The 20,031-nt window shown below is 44.4% G+C and overlaps 1 pseudogene; it reads right to left on the bottom strand.

Annotated features, from left to right (window-relative positions):
* Positions 1-20,031, bottom strand: part of LOC106596072 (juxtaposed with another zinc finger protein 1-like) — a 45,182-nt pseudogene that overhangs the window by 2,557 nt on the left and 22,594 nt on the right.

The following is a 20,031-nucleotide window of genomic DNA, read 5'->3' as shown; positions in this document are numbered from 1 at the left end:
TACCGTTCCACTAATCTGATTGACAGAATGCCAAGAGTGTACAAAGCTGTTATCAAGGCAAAGGGTGGCTACTTTGAAGAATCTCAAATATATTTCGATTTCTTTAACACTTTTTTGGTTACTACATGATTCAATAGGTGTTATTTCATAGTTTAGATGTCTTCACTATTATTCTATAATGTAGAAAATAGTAAAATAAAGAAAAACCCTTGAATGAGTAGGTGTGTCCAAACTTTTGACTGGCACTGTATATGTCATGTTTCCTGTACAGCCTAGAGTACTACTAACTATATATCCTGTTTCTTGTACAGCCTAGAGTACTACTAACTATATATCCTGTTTCTTGTACAGCCTAGAGTACTACTAACTATATATCCTGTTTCTTGTACAGCCTAGAGTCTACTACTAACTATATATCCTGTTTCTTGTACAGCCTAGAGTACTACTAACTATATATCCTGTTTCTTGTACAGCCTAGTCTACTACTAACTATATATCCTGTTTCTTGTACAGCCTAGTCTACTACTAACTATATATCCTGTTTCTTGTACAGCCTAGAGTACTACTAACTATATATCCTGTTTCTTGTACAGCCTAGAGTACTACTAACTATATATCCTGTTTCTTGTACAGCCTAGAGTCTACTACTAACTATATATCCTGTTTCTTGTACAGCCTAGAGTCTACTACTAACTATATATCCTGTTTCTTGTACAGCCTAGAGTACTACTAACTATTTATCCTGTTTCTTGTACAGCCTAGTCTACTACTAACTATATATCCTGTTTCTTGTACAGCCTAGAGTCTACTACTAACTATATATCCTGTTTCTTGTACAGCCTAGAGTACTACTAACTATATATCCTGTTTCTTGTACAGCCTAGAGTCTACTACTAACTATTTATCCTGTTTCTTGTACAGCCTAGAGTACTACTAACTATATATCCTGTTTCTTGTACAGCCTAGAGTCTACTACTAACTATATATCCTGTTTCTTGTACAGCCTAGAGTACTACTAACTATATATCCTGTTTCTTGTACAGCCTAGAGTCTACTACTAACTATATATCCTGTTTCTTGTACAGCCTAGAGTCACTACTAACTATATATCCTGTTTCTTGTACAGCCTAGAGTCTACTACTAACTATATATCCTGTTTCTTGTACAGCCTAGAGTCTACTACTAACTATATATCCTGTTTCTTGTACAGCCTAGAGTCACTACTAACTATATATCCTGTTTCTTGTACAGCCTAGAGTCTACTACTAACTATATATCCTGTTTCTTGTACAGCCTAGAGTACTACTAACTATATATCCTGTTTCTTGTACAGCCTAGAGTACTACTAACTATATATCCTGTTTCTTGTACAGCCTAGAGTACTACTAACTATATATCCTGTTTCTTGTACAGCCTAGAGTACTACTAACTATATATCCTGTTTCTTGTACAGCCTAGAGTACTACTAACTATATATCCTGTTTCTTGTACAGCCTAGTCTACTACTAACTATATATCCTGTTTCTTGTACAGCCTAGAGTACTACTAACTATATATCCTGTTTCTTGTACAGCCTAGAGTACTACTAACTATATATCCTGTTTCTTGTACAGCCTAGAGTACTACTAACTATATATCCTGTTTCTTGTACAGCCTAGAGTACTACTAACTATATATCCTGTTTCTTGTACAGCCTAGAGTACTACTAACTATATATCCTGTTTCTTGTACAGCCTAGAGTCTACTACTAACTATATATCCTGTTTCTTGTACAGCCTAGAGTACTACTAACTATATATCCTGTACAGCCTAGAGTCTACTACTAACTATATATCCTGTTTCCTGTACAGCCTAGAGTACTACTAACTATATATCCTGTTTCTTGTACAGCCTAGAGTCTACTACTAACTATATATCCTGTTTCTTGTACAGCCTAGAGTCTACTACTAACTATATATCCTGTTTCTTGTACAGCCTAGAGTCTACTACTAACTATATATCCTGTTTCTTGTACAGTCTGGAGTACTACTAACTATATATCCTGTTTCTTGTACAGCCTAGAGTCTACTACTAACTATATATCCTGTTTCTTGTACAGCCTAGAGTCTACTACTAACTATATATCCTGTTTCTTGTACAGCCTAGAGTACTACTAACTATATATCCTGTTTCTTGTACAGCCTAGTCTACTACTAACTATATATCCTGTTTCTTGTACAGCCTAGAGTACTACTAACTATATATCCTGTTTCTTGTACAGCCTAGAGTCTACTACTAACTATATATCCTGTTTCTTGTACAGCCTAGAGTCTACTACTAACTATATATCCTGTTTCTTGTACAGCCTAGAGTCTACTACTAACTATATATCCTGTTTCTTGTACAGCCTAGAGTACTACTAACTATATATCCTGTTTCTTGTACAGCCTAGAGTACTACTAACTATATATCCTGTTTCTTGTACAGCCTAGAGTACTACTAACTATATATCCTGTTTCTTGTACAGCCTAGAGTCTACTACTAACTATATATCCTGTTTCTTGTACAGCCTAGAGTACTACTAACTATATATCCTGTTTCTTGTACAGCCTAGAGTCTACTACTAACTATATATCCTGTTTCTTGTACAGTCTAGAGTACTACTAACTATATATCCTGTTTCTTGTACAGCCTAGAGTCTACTACTAACTATATATCCTGTTTCTTGTACAGCAGGGTGTCTGCAGGTTTTATTTTATTCCTTTCAAATAAGACCTAGACAATCAGGTGAGGGGAGGTCAGGGGAGGAGGGAAAACCCGCAGGCACTCAGCCCTACGTGGAATGACTTTGACACGAGGTCTAGAGTCTACTAACTGTCTCATCAGCCATAATCCTGTCATTCACGTCAGCAATGCCACCTTCTCAAGCTGAGCACCATTTATCCCGGACAGACAGCCAACCCAGATGGGAATGGAAAATCCTTGAAAAGGTCCATAAATCACTGCAGTGGACGTGGATGTATGCATTTCAAGATGTTGACATGCTGTAACACCCTGTTTTGTCAACAGCAGGAAGTCGATGGTGCTGTTTGCTATCCGTTTGAACTGGGACGTTATATAGACATCACATAGCAGCAGCTACTCTTCCTGGGGTCCACACAAAACATGAAATAATAATACAGAACATTAATAGACAAGAACAGCTTAAGGACAGAACTACATACAGTAAAACATTGTAAAAAGGCACACGTGGCATACATATCAGTAGATACACACAAACTATCTAGGACAAATAGGGGAGAGGCGTTGTGCCGTGAGCTGTTGCTTTATCTGCATGCAGAGCCTTGGTCCGTTTAGGACCAAACCAACATCGAGGGTAATGGATGCTTTTCATTTGGAGTCTTATGAGAAGGAGAAGCAGTCACTTGAACAGAAAGCATAGACTATGTATCTAGCCAATATTCACAGACAGGTAGGTAGAGACAGGATACATTCCTGACCACATGACCTGATGAATAAACACTCTGGCTCTTAGTTTAACTCAGGGCTCTAGTTAAAAGCTGTTTGAGGCTTTTCCTGGTCATGTCACGTGGTCAGGAATACCCCTGGCTCTATTCACGGGGCAGTGCAAGGGAGAGGATACGAGACCCCATTTACACTCAGTAATAACATGCGTCTTGTATTATCTGGTTGCAATCATCTGATCACATGTCAGAGCATTTACACATGGTATTGATTCATGGACTGAGTGCGGTTGGCCCACCTTGTATCTCTTCTTGCAGCCAGGCACAGGGCAGGCGAAGGGTTTCTCCTCTCCTCCATTCATACACATGGAGCTGAGGATAGACTCTGAGCTGATGGCACTCTCTGTGGTCCAGGACTCACCACTGTCTGACTCCTCATAGTCTACCTCCTCTTCATCATACTCACTGCCTGGAGGGGAGAAACACAGACACAGGTACGTGCACACACATCAGAATACGATTTGTCATAAAACGTGCCTACTGCCGTCCATAAACAATTTGAGTAATACTCCTATTTCAGCAGCTCCAGTACTCTGCTCTGATTCAAGCACAGTTAATGACTAAAGTTGAATCCCAAATGGTACCCTATTCCTTATATAGTGCACTAGTTTTGACCAGGGCCCATAAGGCCCATAGTGCACTATAATAGACTGCCATTTGGGCCGTATCCTATGGCTGGCATGGGCATCCTAGCCTCAAGGGTTTTGGACCGGCTGATGTGCCGAGACAGATTCAGACTCAAGCCTTCCACATGTGTTCTGGCTGTAGGGTTCCCACAGGGTTCTACTGTTGCCTTGTTACTGAGCCCAAGTTTGTGGAGAGACTGAAAAAATGCTGTTTTGTGGGAAAGAATTTAGCCCATTTCACAAGGTCCCAGGGTTAAGGCAATGCAAAATAAGATTTGGCTCCACAACCACAAGAACCAAAGAGACAAGGAGCTGCAACTACGAGAGAAAAACCCAGCATATCTTACTAAGTGGCAACGTGGGAAAGACACAAACAAAGAACACAAGTAAGCAAATACCATGGCAACTTAAAATGATGAGATTCTGATGAAATAAGCCCAGTACCTTCCCTGTGTATGACTATACCAACTGACAGAGAGTCAACCCTCTATGCTTCTCTAAGGACCCTACGGTGAGACATTACAGCACCTAACTTCCCTGAATTACCTCCATGTCTTCTCCTGAAAGTTAAGAGGCATTTCCTGATCCAAACCAAAATATGGGACAATGAAGTGACATAATCCATATTACATAAACTACTGACACCTGCCTCCTAGATGACGGTGTTGTACTCTGTTGTCACGGTAACCTACCTGTAGGAGTGCTGCTACGGAAGGAGGAGGAGGGTGTGATGGGAGGGGTGACAGGCGGGGTGAGGTTCCCACTGCTGCGTCTGGGAGGAGGGGAGACGTTACTGCTACGAGGGGAGACTGCCTGTCAGAGACTGAGACAGCTTGGGGTGCACCTTCCTCTTCAGCCTCTCAGGCTGCTCCTGACGCGCTGCCTCTGTCATAAACCTGGGCAAGGGAGGAGCCAGAGAGAGAGGGAAGAGGAGAGGACACACAACCACACATCATACATGACCGACTCGGTTTTGCGCGCCACAAGGGTGTGCTAGCCTGCTGAGCTAAAGCCTAGCTATTAGCTCAGGGAGTTAACATAAGTCGGAGCTTAGGCAAGGTTAGTCTCATCATGCCAGCGTGGTTGTTCACAGAACCTCCTCCGTTACAAACGTATATCACTGAAGTCACTGTACAACATATGCTCGGAGTATATCACTCATTCAAACCACTCCCATGTTTAACAGTAGGCCTATATCTCTGACCAAACTTCATGTTTAACAGTAGGCCTATATCTCTGACCAAACTTCATGTTTAACAGTAGGCCTATATCTCTGACCAAACTTCATGTTTAACAGTAGGCCTATATCTCTGACCAAACTTCATGTTTAACAGTAGGCCTATATCTCTGACCAAACTTCATGTTTAACAGTAGGCCTATATCTCTGACCAAACTTCATGTTTAACAGTAGGCCTATATCTCTGACCAAACTTCATGTTTAACAGTAGGCCTATATCTCTGACCAAACTTCATGTTTAACAGTAGGCCTATATCTCTGACCAAACTTCATGTTTAACAGAAGGCCTATATCTAAGACTAAACATTGTTACATTGTAAAATATTCTGTAAACGTAAGTCATAAAATTGAAATGTTCACACAGACACTGTTAAAGCAGAAGTGAAATGAACAGCTGAAAGCTGAAACCACATCAAGATGTGTGTCTAAAGACAGGGTGGCAGACAGTGGTAGCTAGTCCCTCTATTATACAGTCACACTGCTGCCTCAGAGTGCCTCAGCCCTTTAAACCTCTTTGATATGGTGATTGAATGGAGAACTGGGATGAGATTGAAATGTCATCTTGGTCTAGTAATGTAGGACCCAGGACTATATAACATCCTGTTACCCAACGCTAACACAATTAAACTGACTTATCCACCAGATGAGGCTGACTGCTGCTAGATGGAACTGACACACACACACACACACACACACACACACACACACACACACACACACACACACACACACACACACACACACACACACACACACACACACACACACTTCAGGCTAGCTGTGGAGTGAGCTTAAGGCATGTTCTTACCTCCATCACACCTCTACTGTTGCATGGACTTAGACCTCAAACACAAACCTCCACACGGTCATACTGAGATAACAGTTTAATCTACTATTTACTGATGACATTTGGTCATTCATGCCTTTTCTGGTCAGAGTTAGGACAGTTTAAACTGAACCATAAGAATACCGTTCATTAGGGATTTCAGAACCATGATCCTTTGAGACATGGTTAAAGGTCTGATTGGTATATACACTGAACAAATAGAATTCTTCAGGAGTATTTCCATCTGTAATAAAGCCCTTTTGTGGGGAAAAACTGGTTCTGATTGGCTGGGCCCCCATTGGGTGGGCCTGGCTCCCCAGTGGGTGGGCCTACCCATGGTTGATCCCCTGCCCAGTCATGTGAAATCCATAGATTAGGGCCTCATTTATTTATATTAATTGACTGATTTTCTTTAATGAACTATAACTCAGCAAAATCTTTGAAATTGTTGCATACATATTTTTGTTAAGTATAGGTTAGGCTAGTAGCCTGCTCACCTGTTGATGTAGCTGAGGGCAACATATGTGGGCTGCTGCTGCTCCTGTTTCTCCAACTGATGAGGATCTGTGTCTGACGAGAGACAGAGGGGAGAGACAGAGAGGTGGAGGGAGAGAGAGGTTAGTCTAATCATATAACAGCAGACATGACACACACACAGCCACAAAGGTGCCACTACACAGTCTTCATAACAATTGCATGTGGTCAAGAGGGGCAGGAGTGGTTGTGTGTGCGGACTGGGTGTGTGTCACTCACCAAAACAACAGTAGCTAGCTAGTGTGACGATGTTTAACGAATGATGTCATGGGCGCCGTCTAGACTAGTCGTCGTCCTCAAGCTAAGCACCGCTGGAGATCGTCCACAAACCACCTCGTATCCAAACCCCTCTCTCACATCTCATCAACAAACTAGATAAATTTGCTTTTTATTAAAAACTCACAACAAAGAAGGCTGGGTCTAATCTAGGCTATACGACGTATTTAATGAAGTCTTCCATGGCACTGGCTGGCACTGGCTTTCTCATAAGTCTTCTGATCTGATTCAACTTTAACTATGCAGCCTCCATATTGCCCATAGTACCAGACAACACTCCACACACACTGTGCTTTCCCATGCTGTGCTCCAGACGTTTGGCTCGGCTCTGCAGTGCTGCCAAACAACGGACAACCTCTCTCTCTCTCCCTCATCTCTCACTCCCTTCACACCCTGAGGTGAACCAGGCCCAACTTCAAACAACCTCCCCACTGCCATGCCATGTGGGAGTGGGGAGATGCCCCATAAAACCACCCTGTGTCTGCCACTCACCAGCTGTGCCTGCCTGCCTACCTAGTGCCTGCCTTGCCTCTGCCTGGTCTGGGCTATGGGAAAGTGCTGCCCCCCCGTGGCCAAGTAGAGAAAAACTGGCAGCATGTGGCCCCAAGGGTCAAAGGTTATATCCCAAATGGCACTCTATTCAGTATATCGTGCACTACTTTTGACCAGGGCCCATAGGGCTCCGCCTATAGGCCATTTGGAACACAGCCAAGCAACCACAGCCTTTAGGGGAAGGGTTCTTCTAAACTACAGGAGTACCACTTTTGAGTGGACAGGCTTTTGTTCCAGCCCTGCACTAAACAGCCTGATTCAGAGTGTATCAATATGCCACTGTGTATGGTGTTTGCCTCGCTGGCATATCTAATCAATAGATAACACTAAGTGCAGTTGGAGGGTCTTTAGATCACATAGTCAAGTCTTTTTCATGTTCAAGTAAAGGAGCAAAGCAAGAAGCAACATGTTATGTGTGTGTACCAAAACACACCCTGGTATCCGCCTGAGGTCACACTGACTTATTGTTATAAAGCAGAAGCACTCCGTGAACGTCTTCAAAGCTCTCCCACTGAGGTGTTGCCCCAGATTTACACTAGATCTGACCTGTGACCCCTCATAAAAACCACTTCTGCAGCTTTTCTGGAGAGCGTTCACTGTGGGTGGGCCCAACATAGAGATCTTATTCAATGAAGTCTTCTTTATGTAATTCTACGGGGCCCAATGTTGTCCATGGACAACATTAGCTACAGTGGGGGGAAAAAGTATTTGATCCCCTGCTGATTTTGTACGTTTGCCCACTAAAGAAATGATCAGTCTATCATTTTAATAGTAGGTTTATTTGAACAATGAGACAGAATAACAACAAAACAATCCAGAAAAACGCATGTCAAAAATGTTAGAAAATGATTTGCATTTTAATGAGGGAATAAGTATTTGACCCCTCTGCAAAACATGACTTAGTACTTGGTGGCAAAACCCTTGTTGGCAATCACAGAGGTCAGACGTTTCTTGTAGTTGGCCACCAGGTTTGCACACATCTCAGGAGGGATTTTGTCCCACTCCTCTTTGCAGATCTTCTCCAAGTCATTAAGGTTTCGAGGCTGACGTTTGGCAACTCGAACCTTCAGCTCCCTCCTCAGATTTTCTATGGGATTAAGGTCTAGAGACTGGCTAGGCCACTCCAGGACCTTAATGTGCTTCTTCTTGAGCCACTCCTTTGTTGCCTTGGCCGTGTGTTTTGGGTCATTGTCATGCTGGAATACCCATCCACGACCCATTTTCAATGCCCTGGCTGAGGGAAGGAGGTTCTCACCCAAGATTTGACGGTACATGGCCTTGTCCATCGTCCCTTTGATGCGGTGAAGTTGTCCTGTCCCCTTAGCAGAAAAACACCCCCAAAGCATAATGTTTCCACCTCCATGTTTGACGGTGGAGATGGTGTTCTTGGGGTCATAGGCAGCATTCCTCCTCCTCCAAACACGGCGAGTTGAGTTGATGCCAAAGAGCTCCATTTTGGTCTCATCTGACCACAACACTTTCACCCAGTTGTCCTCTGAATCATTCAGATGTTCATTGGCAAACTTCAGACGGGCATGTATATGTGCTTTCTTGAGCAGGGGGACCTTGCGGGCGCTGCAGGATTTCAGTCCTTCACGGCGTTGTGTGTTACCAATTGTTTTCTTGGTGACTATGGTCCCAGCTGCCTTGAGATCATTGACAAGATCCTCCCGTGTAGTTCTGGGCTGATTCCTCACCGTTCTCATGATCATTGCAACTCCACGAGGTGAGATCTTGCATGGAGCCCCAGGCCGAGGGATATTGACAGTTCTTTTGTGTTTCTTCCATTTGCGAATAATCGCACCAAATGTTGTCACCTTCTCACCAAGCTGCTTGACGATGGTCTTGTAGCCCATTCCAGCCTTGTGTAGGTCTACAATCTTGTCCCTGACATCCTTGGAGAGCTCTTTGGTCTTGGCCATGGTGGAGAGTTTGGAATCTGATTGATTGATTGCTTCTGTGGACTGGTGTCTTTTTACAGGTAACAAGCTGCGGTTAGGAGCACTCCCTTTAAGAGTGTGCTCCTAATCTCAGCCTCGTTACCTGTATAAAAGACACCTGGGAGCCAGAAATCTTTCTGATTGAGAGGGGGTCAAATACTTATTTCCCTCATTAAAATGCAAATCAATTTATAACATTTCTGACATGTGTTTTTCTGGATTTCTGTTATTCTGTCTCTCACTGTTCAAATAAACCTACCATTAAAATTATAGACTGATCCTTTCTTTGTCAGTGGGCAAACGTACAAAATCAGCAGGGGATCAAATACTTTTTTTCCCCTCACTGTAGGTACGTGTCATCTGCACCAAAACACACCCTAGTACCTTTGCCCCATCTTCCCATCTGAGGTCCTGCGGTCTGTGTGCCGAATGGTGAAAGTGGGTCTGGTCAGAGGAGTTGGGCTGTGTGTGCAGAATGGTGAAAGTGGACAGTGGGTCTGGTCAGAGGAGTTGGGCTGTGTGTGCAGAATGGTGAAAGTGGGTCTGGTCAGAGGAGTTGGGCTGTGTGTGCAGAATGGTGAAAGTGGGTCTGGTCAGAGGAGTTGGTCTGTGTGTGCAGAATGGTGAAAGTGGACAGTGGGTCTGGTCAGAGGAGTTGGGCTGTGTGTGCAGAATGGTGAAAGTGGGTCTGGTCAGAGGAGTTGGGCTGTGTGTGCAGAATGGTGAAAGTGGGTCTGGTCAGAGGAGTTGGGCTGTGTGTGCAGAATGGTGAAAGTGGACAGTGGGTCTGGTCAGAGGAGTTGGGCTGTGTGTGCAGAATGGTGAAAGTGGACAGTGGGTCTGGTCAGAGGAGTTGGTCTGTGTGTGCAGAATGGTGAAAGTGGACAGTGGGTCTGGTCAGAGGAGTTGGTCTGTGTGTGCAGAATGGTGAAAGTGGACAGTGGGTCTGGTCAGAGGAGTTGGTCTGTGTGTGGATGGACATAGTGGTAAGAGTACAACACTCCCTCTAACACACTCATGGACGCACACACGCACACAGTGTTCACACACACACACACACACAGTGTTCACACACACACACACACACACAGTGTTCACACACACACACACACACACAGTGTTCACACACACACACACACACACACACACACAGTGCACACACACACACACACAGTGTTCACACACACACACACACACACAGTGTTCACACACACACACACACACACAGTGTTCACACACACACACACACACAGTGTTCACACACACCACACACACACACAGTGTTCACACACACACACACACACACAGGTCACACACACAGTGTTCACACACACACAGTGTCACACACACACACAGTGTTCACACACACACACAGTGCACACACACACACAGTCACACACACACAGTGTTCACACACACACAGTGTTCACACACAACACAGTGTTCACACACACACAGTGTTCACACACACACAGTGTTCACACACACACAGTGTCTCACACACACAGTGTTCACACACACAGTGTTCACACACACACACACACACACACACGTGTTCACACACACACACACACCCACAGTGTTCACACACACACACACACACAGTGTTCACACACACACACACAGTGTCACACACACACACACACACAGTGTACACACACACACACACACAGTGGTCACACACACAGTGTTCACACACACACACACACAGTGGTCACACACACACACAGTGTACACACACACACACACACAGTGTTCACACACACACACACACAGTGTTCACACACACACACACAGTGTTCACACACACACACAGTGTTCACACACACACACAGTGTTCACACACACACACAGTGTTCACACACACACACACACAGTGTTCACACACACACACACAAAACACACACACACAAAACACACGTCGAAGCCGTGCTGGGGTAATGGCTAACAGATGCACCACCAGCCTTAGTAGGAAACCCTCTTCACTGCCATGATTCCCTCCGTACTGTAATGGATCATATAGGCTATAGCTATAGGTCTTTATGTTTATTCAGAGTAGGCTAAAGTGTTAATCAGACACTCTTATCCAGAGTGACTTACAGACAGTACATTCAACTAGGCCTATGTTGTTTAGTAGGGAAAAAAACAAACATATCCCAGTTACTCAAGTAGACTCTTCTACAACCCATATTCAGCAGCGGAGCCGTCACATTCAGCAGCGGAGCCGTCACATTCAGCAGCGGAGCCGTCACATTCAGCAGCGGAGCCGTCACATTCAGCAGCGGAGCCGTCACATTCAGCAGCGGAGCCGTCACATTCAGCAGCGGAGCCGTCACATTCAGCAGCGGAGCCGTCACATTCAGCAGCGGAGCCGTCACAACCAGCTGCGGAGCCGTCACAACCAGCTGCGGAGCCGTCACAACCAGCTGCGGAGCCGTCACAACCAGCTGCGGAGCCGTCACAACCAGCTGCGGAGCCGTCACAACCAGCTGCGGAGCCGTCACAACCAGCTGCGGAGCCGTCACAACCAGCTGCGGAGCCGTCACATCCAGCTGCGGAGCCGTCACATCCAGCTGCGGAGCCGTCACATCCAGCTGCGGAGCCGTCACAACCAGCTGCGGAGCCGTCACAACCAGCTGCGGAGCCGTCACATTCAGCTGCGGAGCCGTCACATTCAGCAGCGGAGCCGTCACATTCAGCAGCGGAGCCGTCACAACCAGGACAGCGATCACTCACCTCGGATTAGACAAAGATGTTTTCTACAACAAAGACGACGCACAAGACATTCTCCAAACACCCCACAGGACCGACATCCCCGTTATTTGCAAGAGGAAGTGACGCAGGTACAGAGGACAAAGAGCCGGATGCCTGGTCAGGAGACCCGGAGAAGGCGAGTGGGAAAGCTGCCGTTACCGTCAATATTACTCGCCAACGTGCAATCATTGGACAATAAATTAGACAAGGTACGATCACGAATATCCTACCAACGGGACATCAAAAACTGTGATATCTTATGTTTCACGGAATCGTGGCAGAATGACGACATGGATATTCAGCTAGCGGGATATACGCTGCACCGGCAAGATAGAACAGCACACTCCGGTATGACCGGGGGGGGTCTGTGCATATTTGTAAACAGCTGGTGCAGGAAATCTAAGGAAGTCTCTAGAGTTTGCTCGCCTGAAGTAGAGTATATAGAGAGTTTACAGCTATACATTTCCTGGCTGTTTATTTACCACCACAGACAGATGCTTGCACTAAGACCGCACTCAGTCAGCTGTATAACAAAATAAGGAAATAAGAAAACAGGAAACCACTCACCCAGAGGCGGCGCTCCTAGTGGCCGGAGACTTTAATGCAGGGAAACTTAAATCAGTTCTACCAAATTTCTATCAACATGTTAAATGTGCAACCAGAGGGAAAAAAAATCTAGATCACCTGTACTCCAAACACAGAGACGTGTACAAAGCTCTCCCTCGCCCTCCATTTGGTAAATCCGACCACAACTCTATCCTCCTGATTCCTGCTTACAAGCACAAATTAAAGCAGGAAGCACCAGTTACTCGGTCTATAAAAAAGTGGTCAGATGAAGCAGATGCTAAACTACAGGACTGTTTTGCTAGCACAGACTGGAACATGTTCCGGGATTCTTCCGATGGCATTGAAGATTACACCACATCAGTAACTGGCCTTATCAATAAGTGCATCGAGGACGTCGTCCCAACAGTGACTGCCGCTTTCAAGGTGCGGGACTCTAACCCGGAAGCTTACAAGAAATCCTGCTATGCCCTGCGACGAACCATCAAACAGGCAAAGTGTCAATACAGGGCTAAGATTGAATCATACTATACCGGCTCCGACGCTCGTCAGATGTGGCAGGGCTTGCAAACTATTACAGACTACAAAGGGAAGCACAGCTGCGAGCTGCCCAGTGACACGAGCCTACCAGACGAGCTAAATCACTTCTATGCTCGCTCGAGGCAAGCAACACTGAGGCATGCATGAGAGCATCAGCTGTTCCGGACGACTGTGTGATCATGCTCTCCGTAGCCGACGTGAGTAAGACCTTTAAACAGGTCAACATACACAAGGCTGCGGAGCCAGACGGATTACCAGGACGTGTGCTCTGGGCAGGTGCTGACCAACTGGCAGGTGTCTTCGCTGACATTTTCAACATGTCCCTGATTGAGTCTGTAATACCACCATGTTTCAAGCAGACTACCATAGTCCATGTGCCCAAGAACACAAAGGCAACCTGCCTAAATGACTACAGACCCGTAGAACTCACATCCGTAGCCATGAAGTGCTTTGAAAGGTTGGTAAATGACTCACAGCAACACCATTATCCCAGAAACCCTAGACCCACTCCAATTTACATACCGCCCAAACAGATCCACAGATGATGCAATCTCTATTGCACTCCACACTGCCTTTCCCACCTGGACAGAAGGAACACTTATGTGAGAATGCTATTCATTGACTACAGCTCAGCGTTCAACACCATAGTACCCTCAATGCTCATCACTAAGCTAAGGATCCTGGGACGAAACACCTCCCTCTGCAACTGGATCCTGGACTTCCTGACGGGCCGCCCCCAGGTGGTGAGGGTAAGTAGCAACACATCAGCCACGCTGATCCTCAACACTGGAGCTCCACTGGGGTGCGTGCTCAGTCCCCTCCTGTACTCCATGTTCACCCACGACTGCATGGCCAGGCACGACTCCAACACCATCATTAAGTTTGCAGACGACACAACAGTGGTAGACCTGATCACAGACAATGACGAGACAGCCTATAGGGAGGAGGTCAGAGACCTGGCCGTGTGGTGCCAGAATAACAACCAATCCCTCAACGTAACCAAGACTAAGGAGATGATTGTGGACTACAGGAAAAGGAGTACCGAGCACGCCCCCATTCTCATCGACGGGGCTGTAGTGGAGCAGGTTGAGAGCTTCAAGTTCCTTGGTGTTCACATCAACAACAAACTAGAATGGTCCAAACACACCAAGGCAGTCGTGAAGAGGGCACGACAAAGCCTATTCCCCCTCAGGAAACGAAAAAGATTTGGCATGGGTCCTGAGATCCTCAAAAGGTTCTACAGCTGCAACATCGAGAGCATCCTGACTGGTTGCATCACTGCCTGGTACGGCAATTGCTTGGCCTCTGACCGCAAGGCACTACAGAGGGTAGTGCGTACGGCCCAGTACATCACTCGGGCTAAGCGCCTGCCATCCAGGACCTCTACACCAGGCGGTGTCAGAGGAAGGCCCTAAAAATTGTCAAAGACTCCAGCCACCCCAGTCATAGACTGTTCTCTCTACTACCGCATGGCAAGCGGTACCCAGAGTGCCAAGTCTAGGACAAAAAAGCTTCTCAACAGTTTTTACCCCTAAGACTCCTGAACAGGTAATCAAATGGCTACCTGGACTAGTTGCATTGTGTGCCCCCCTCAACCCCTCTTTTCACACTGCTGCTACTCTCTGTTTATCATATGTGCATAGTCACTTTAACTATACATTCATGTACATACACTGCTCAAAAAAATACAGGGAACACTTAAAAAACACATCCTAGATCTGAATGAAAGAAATAATCTTATTAAATACTTTTTTCTTTACATAGTTGAATGTGCTGACAACAAAATCACACAAAAATAATCAATGGAAATCCAATTTATCAACCCATGGAGGTCTGGATTTGGAGTCACACTCAAAATTAAAGTGGAAAACCACATTACAGGCTGATCCAACTTTGATGTAATGTCCTTAAAACAAGTCAAAATGAGGCTCAGTAGTGTGTGTGGCCTCCATGTGCCTGTATGACCTCCCTACAACGCCTGGGCATGCTCCTGATGAGGTGGCGGATGGTCTCCTGAGGGATCTCCTCCCAGACCTGGACTAAAGCATCCACCAACTCCTAGACAGTCGGATGGAGCGAGGCATGATGTCCCAGATGTGCTCAATTGGATTCAGGTCTGGGGAACGGGCGGGCCAGTCCATAGCATCAATGCCTTGCTCTTGCAGGAACTGCTGACACACTCCAGCCACATGAGGTCTAGCATTGTCTTGCATTAGGAGGAACCCAGGGCCAACCGCACCAGCATATGGTCTCACAAGGGGTCTGAGGATCTCATCTCGGTACCTAATGGCAGTCAGGCTATCTCTGGCGAGCACATGGAGGGCTGTGCGGCCCCCCAAAGAAATGCCACCCCACACCATGACTGACCCACCACCAAACCGGTCATGCTGGAGGATGTTGCAGGCAGCAGAACGTTCTCCACGGCGTCTCCAGACTCTGTCACCTCTGTCACGTGCTCAGTGTGAACCTGCTTTCATCTGTGAAGAGCACAGGGCGCCAGTGGCGAATTTGCCAATCTTGGTGTTCTCTGGCAAATGCCAAACGTCCTGCACGGTGTTGGGCTGTAAAGCACAACCCCCACCTGTGGACGTCGGGCCCTCATACCACCCTCATGGAGTCTGTTTCTGACCGTTTGAGTAGACACATGCACATTTGTGACCTGCTGGAGGTCATTTTGCAGGGCTCTGGCAGTGCTTCTCCTGCTCCTCCTTGCACAAAGGCGGAGGTAGCGGTCCTGCTGCTGGGTTGTTGCCCTCCTACGGCCTCCTCCACGTCTCCTGATGTACTGGCCTGTCTCCTGGGTGCGCCTCCATGCTCTGGACACTACGCTGACAGACACAGCAAAGCTTCTTGCCATAGCTCGCATTGATGTGCCATCCTGGATGAGCTGCACTACCTGAGCCACTTGTGTGGGTTGTAGACTCCGTCTCATGCTACCACTAGAGTGAAAGCACCGCCAGCATTCAAAAGTGACCAAAACATCAGCCAGGAAGCATAGGAACTGAGAAGTGGTCTGTGGTCCCTGCCTGCAGAACCACTCCTTTATTGGGGGTGTCTTGCTAATTGCCTATAATTTCCACCTGTTGTCTATTCCATTTGCACAACAGCATGTGAAATTTATTATCAATCAGTGTTGCTTCCTAAGTGGACAGTTTGATTTCACAGAAGTGTGATTGACTTGGAGTTACATTGTGTTGTTTAAGTGTTCCCTTTATTTTTTTGAGCAGTGTACTACCTCAATTGGGCCGACCAACCAGTGCTCCCGCACATTGGCTAACCGGGCTATCTGCATTGTGTCCCACCCACCACCCGCCAACCCCTCTTTTACGCTACTGCTACTCTCTGTCCATCATATATGCATAGTCACTTTAACCATATCTACATGTACATACTACCTCATCAGCCTGACAAACCGGTGTCTGTATGTAGCCTCGCTACTTTTATAGCCTCGCTACTGTATATAGCCTGTCTTTTTACTGTTGTTTTATTTCTTTACTTACCCATTGTTCCCCTAACACCTTTTTTGCACTATTCGTTAGAGCCTGTAAGTAAGCATTTCACTTATTCGGCGCACGTGACAACTAAACCTTGATTTGATTCGATTCATTTACTACCACTATAATATCACTAAACTACCACTACCACTATTAATTTACTACCACTACCCCATCACTGCACTATCACTATTAATTTACTACCACTACCCCATCACTGTTCTACCACTATACTACCCCATCACTATACGATCAGTATACTACCCCTACCACTATATTACCACTACCACTATTAATTTACTATCACTATACATTTACTACCACTGTCACTATTAATGTACTGCCACTATACTATCAGTATACTACCACTACTAATTTACTATCACTATACTACCACTACTCATTTACTACCACTACTCATTTACTACCACTATAGTACCACTATAGTGCCACTGACGCTATTCATTCACTACCACTACTCATTTACTACTACTATAATATCACTACACTATTCATTCACTACCACTATATAACCACTTCCGCTATTCATTCACTACCACTATTCATTCACTACCACTATTCATTCACTACCACTATAATACCACTATTCATTCACTACCACTATAATACCACTATACTACCACTACCGCTATTCATTTACTACCACTATCGCTATTAATTCACTACCACTATAATACCACTATAGTACCACTACCGCTATTCATTTTCTACCACTATACTATTTTTACATTTACGTCATTTAGCAGACGCTCTTATCCAGAGCAACTTACAAATACTATCACTATAATACCACTATAGTACCACTACCACTATTCATTTTCTAGCACTATAATATCACTATACTACCACTGTACTACCACTACTGCCATTCATTCACTACCACTATAATACCACTATAGTACCACTACAGCTATTCATTTTCTACCACTATAATATCACTATACTATCACTATAATACCACTATAGTACCACTACCACTATTATACCACTACCGCTATTCATTTTCTACCACTATAATATCACCACACTACCACTATAATACCAGTATAGTACCACTACCGCTATTCATTTTCTAGCACTATAATATAACTATACTACCACTATAGCTATTCATTCACTGCCACTATACTATCACTACCGCTATTCATTCACTACTACTATAGTACCACTACCGCTATTCATTCACTACCACTATAGTACCACTATCGCTATTCATTCACTACCGCTATTCATTCACTACTACTATAGTACCACTACCGCTATTCATTCACTACCACTATAGTACCACTATAGTACCACTACCACTATAATATCACTATAATACCACTATAGTACCACTACCACTATTATACCACTACCGCTATTCATTTTCTACCACTATAATATCACTATACTACCACTATAATACCACTACCGCTATTCATTCACTACCACTATAATACCACTGTAATACCACTATACTACCACTACTGCCATTCATTCACTACCACTATAGTACCACTACCGCTATTCATTCACTACCACTATAATACCACTGAATTACCACAATACTATCACTATATTACCACTACCGCTATTCATTCACTACCACTATACTATCACTATACTACCACTACTCAATCACTACCACTATAATACCACTATACTAACACAACCGCTATTCATTCACTACTACTATAGTACCACTACCATTATTCATTCACTACTACTATAGTACCACTATACCATCACTACCGCTATTCATTCACTACATTTATAGTATCACTACCACTATTCATTCACTACCGCTATTCATTCACTACTACTATAGTACCACCATTTCACCCGCTATTCATTCACTACTACTATAGTACCACTACCGCTATTCATTCACTACTACAGTACCACTATACTATCACTACCGCTATTCATTCACTACATTTATAGTACCACTACCGCTATTCATTCACTACCACTATAGTACCACTATACTATCACTACCGCTATTCATTCACTACTACTATAGTACCACTACCGCTATTAATTTACTACCACTATAATACCACTACCGCTATTCATTCACTACTACTATAGTATCACTACCACTATTCATTCACTACTACTACTACTATAGTACCACTACCGCTATTCATTTACTACCACTATAATATCACTATAATACCACTATAGTACCACTACCGCTATTCATTCACTACCACTATAATACCACTACTGCCATTCATTCACTACCACTATAGCTATTCATTCACTACCACTACTCAATCACTACCACTATAATACCACTATACCTACACTACCGCTATTCATTCACTACCACTATAATACCACTATTCATTCACTACCACTATACTATCACTACCGCTATTCATTCACTACCACTATAATACCACTATAATACCACTATACCTACACTACCGCTATTCATTCACTACTACTATAATACCACTATTCATTAACTACCACTATACTATCACTACCGCTATTCATTCACTACCATATACTATCACTACCGCTATTCATTCACTACTCTTAGTTTTTTCATCACTACCACTATACTATCACTACCGCTATTCATTCACTCACTATACTACACTACGCTATTCATTCACTACTACTATAGTACCACTACCGCTATTCATTTACTACCACTATAGTACCACTACCACTATTCATTCACTACCACTATACTATCACTACCGCTATTCATTCACTACTACTATAGTACCACTACCGCTATTCATTTACTACCACTATAATACCACTATACTATCACTACCACTATTCATGTACTACCCCTATACTATCGCTACCGCTATTCATTCACTACTACTATAGTACCACTACTGCTATTCATTCACTACTACTATAGTACCACTACCACTATTCATTCACTACTACTATAGTACCACTACTGCTATTCATTCACTACCACTATAATATCACTACCGCTATTCATTCACTACTACTATAGTACCACTACCGCTATTCAGTCACTACCACTATAATACCACTATACTATCACTACCACTATTCATGTACTACCCCTATACTATCGCTACCGCTATTCATTCACTACTACTATAGTACCACTACTGCTATTCATTCACTACTACTATAGTACCACTACCGCTATTCATTCACTACCACTATAATATCACTACCGC

The sequence above is a fragment of the Salmo salar genome, chromosome ssa05 (genome assembly GCF_905237065.1).
Source record: "Salmo salar chromosome ssa05, Ssal_v3.1, whole genome shotgun sequence".
Classification (NCBI taxonomy): Eukaryota; Metazoa; Chordata; class Actinopteri; order Salmoniformes; family Salmonidae; genus Salmo; species Salmo salar.
Note: the sequence above shows the minus strand (reverse complement) of the source record. Positions and strands in the feature narration are given on the sequence as shown.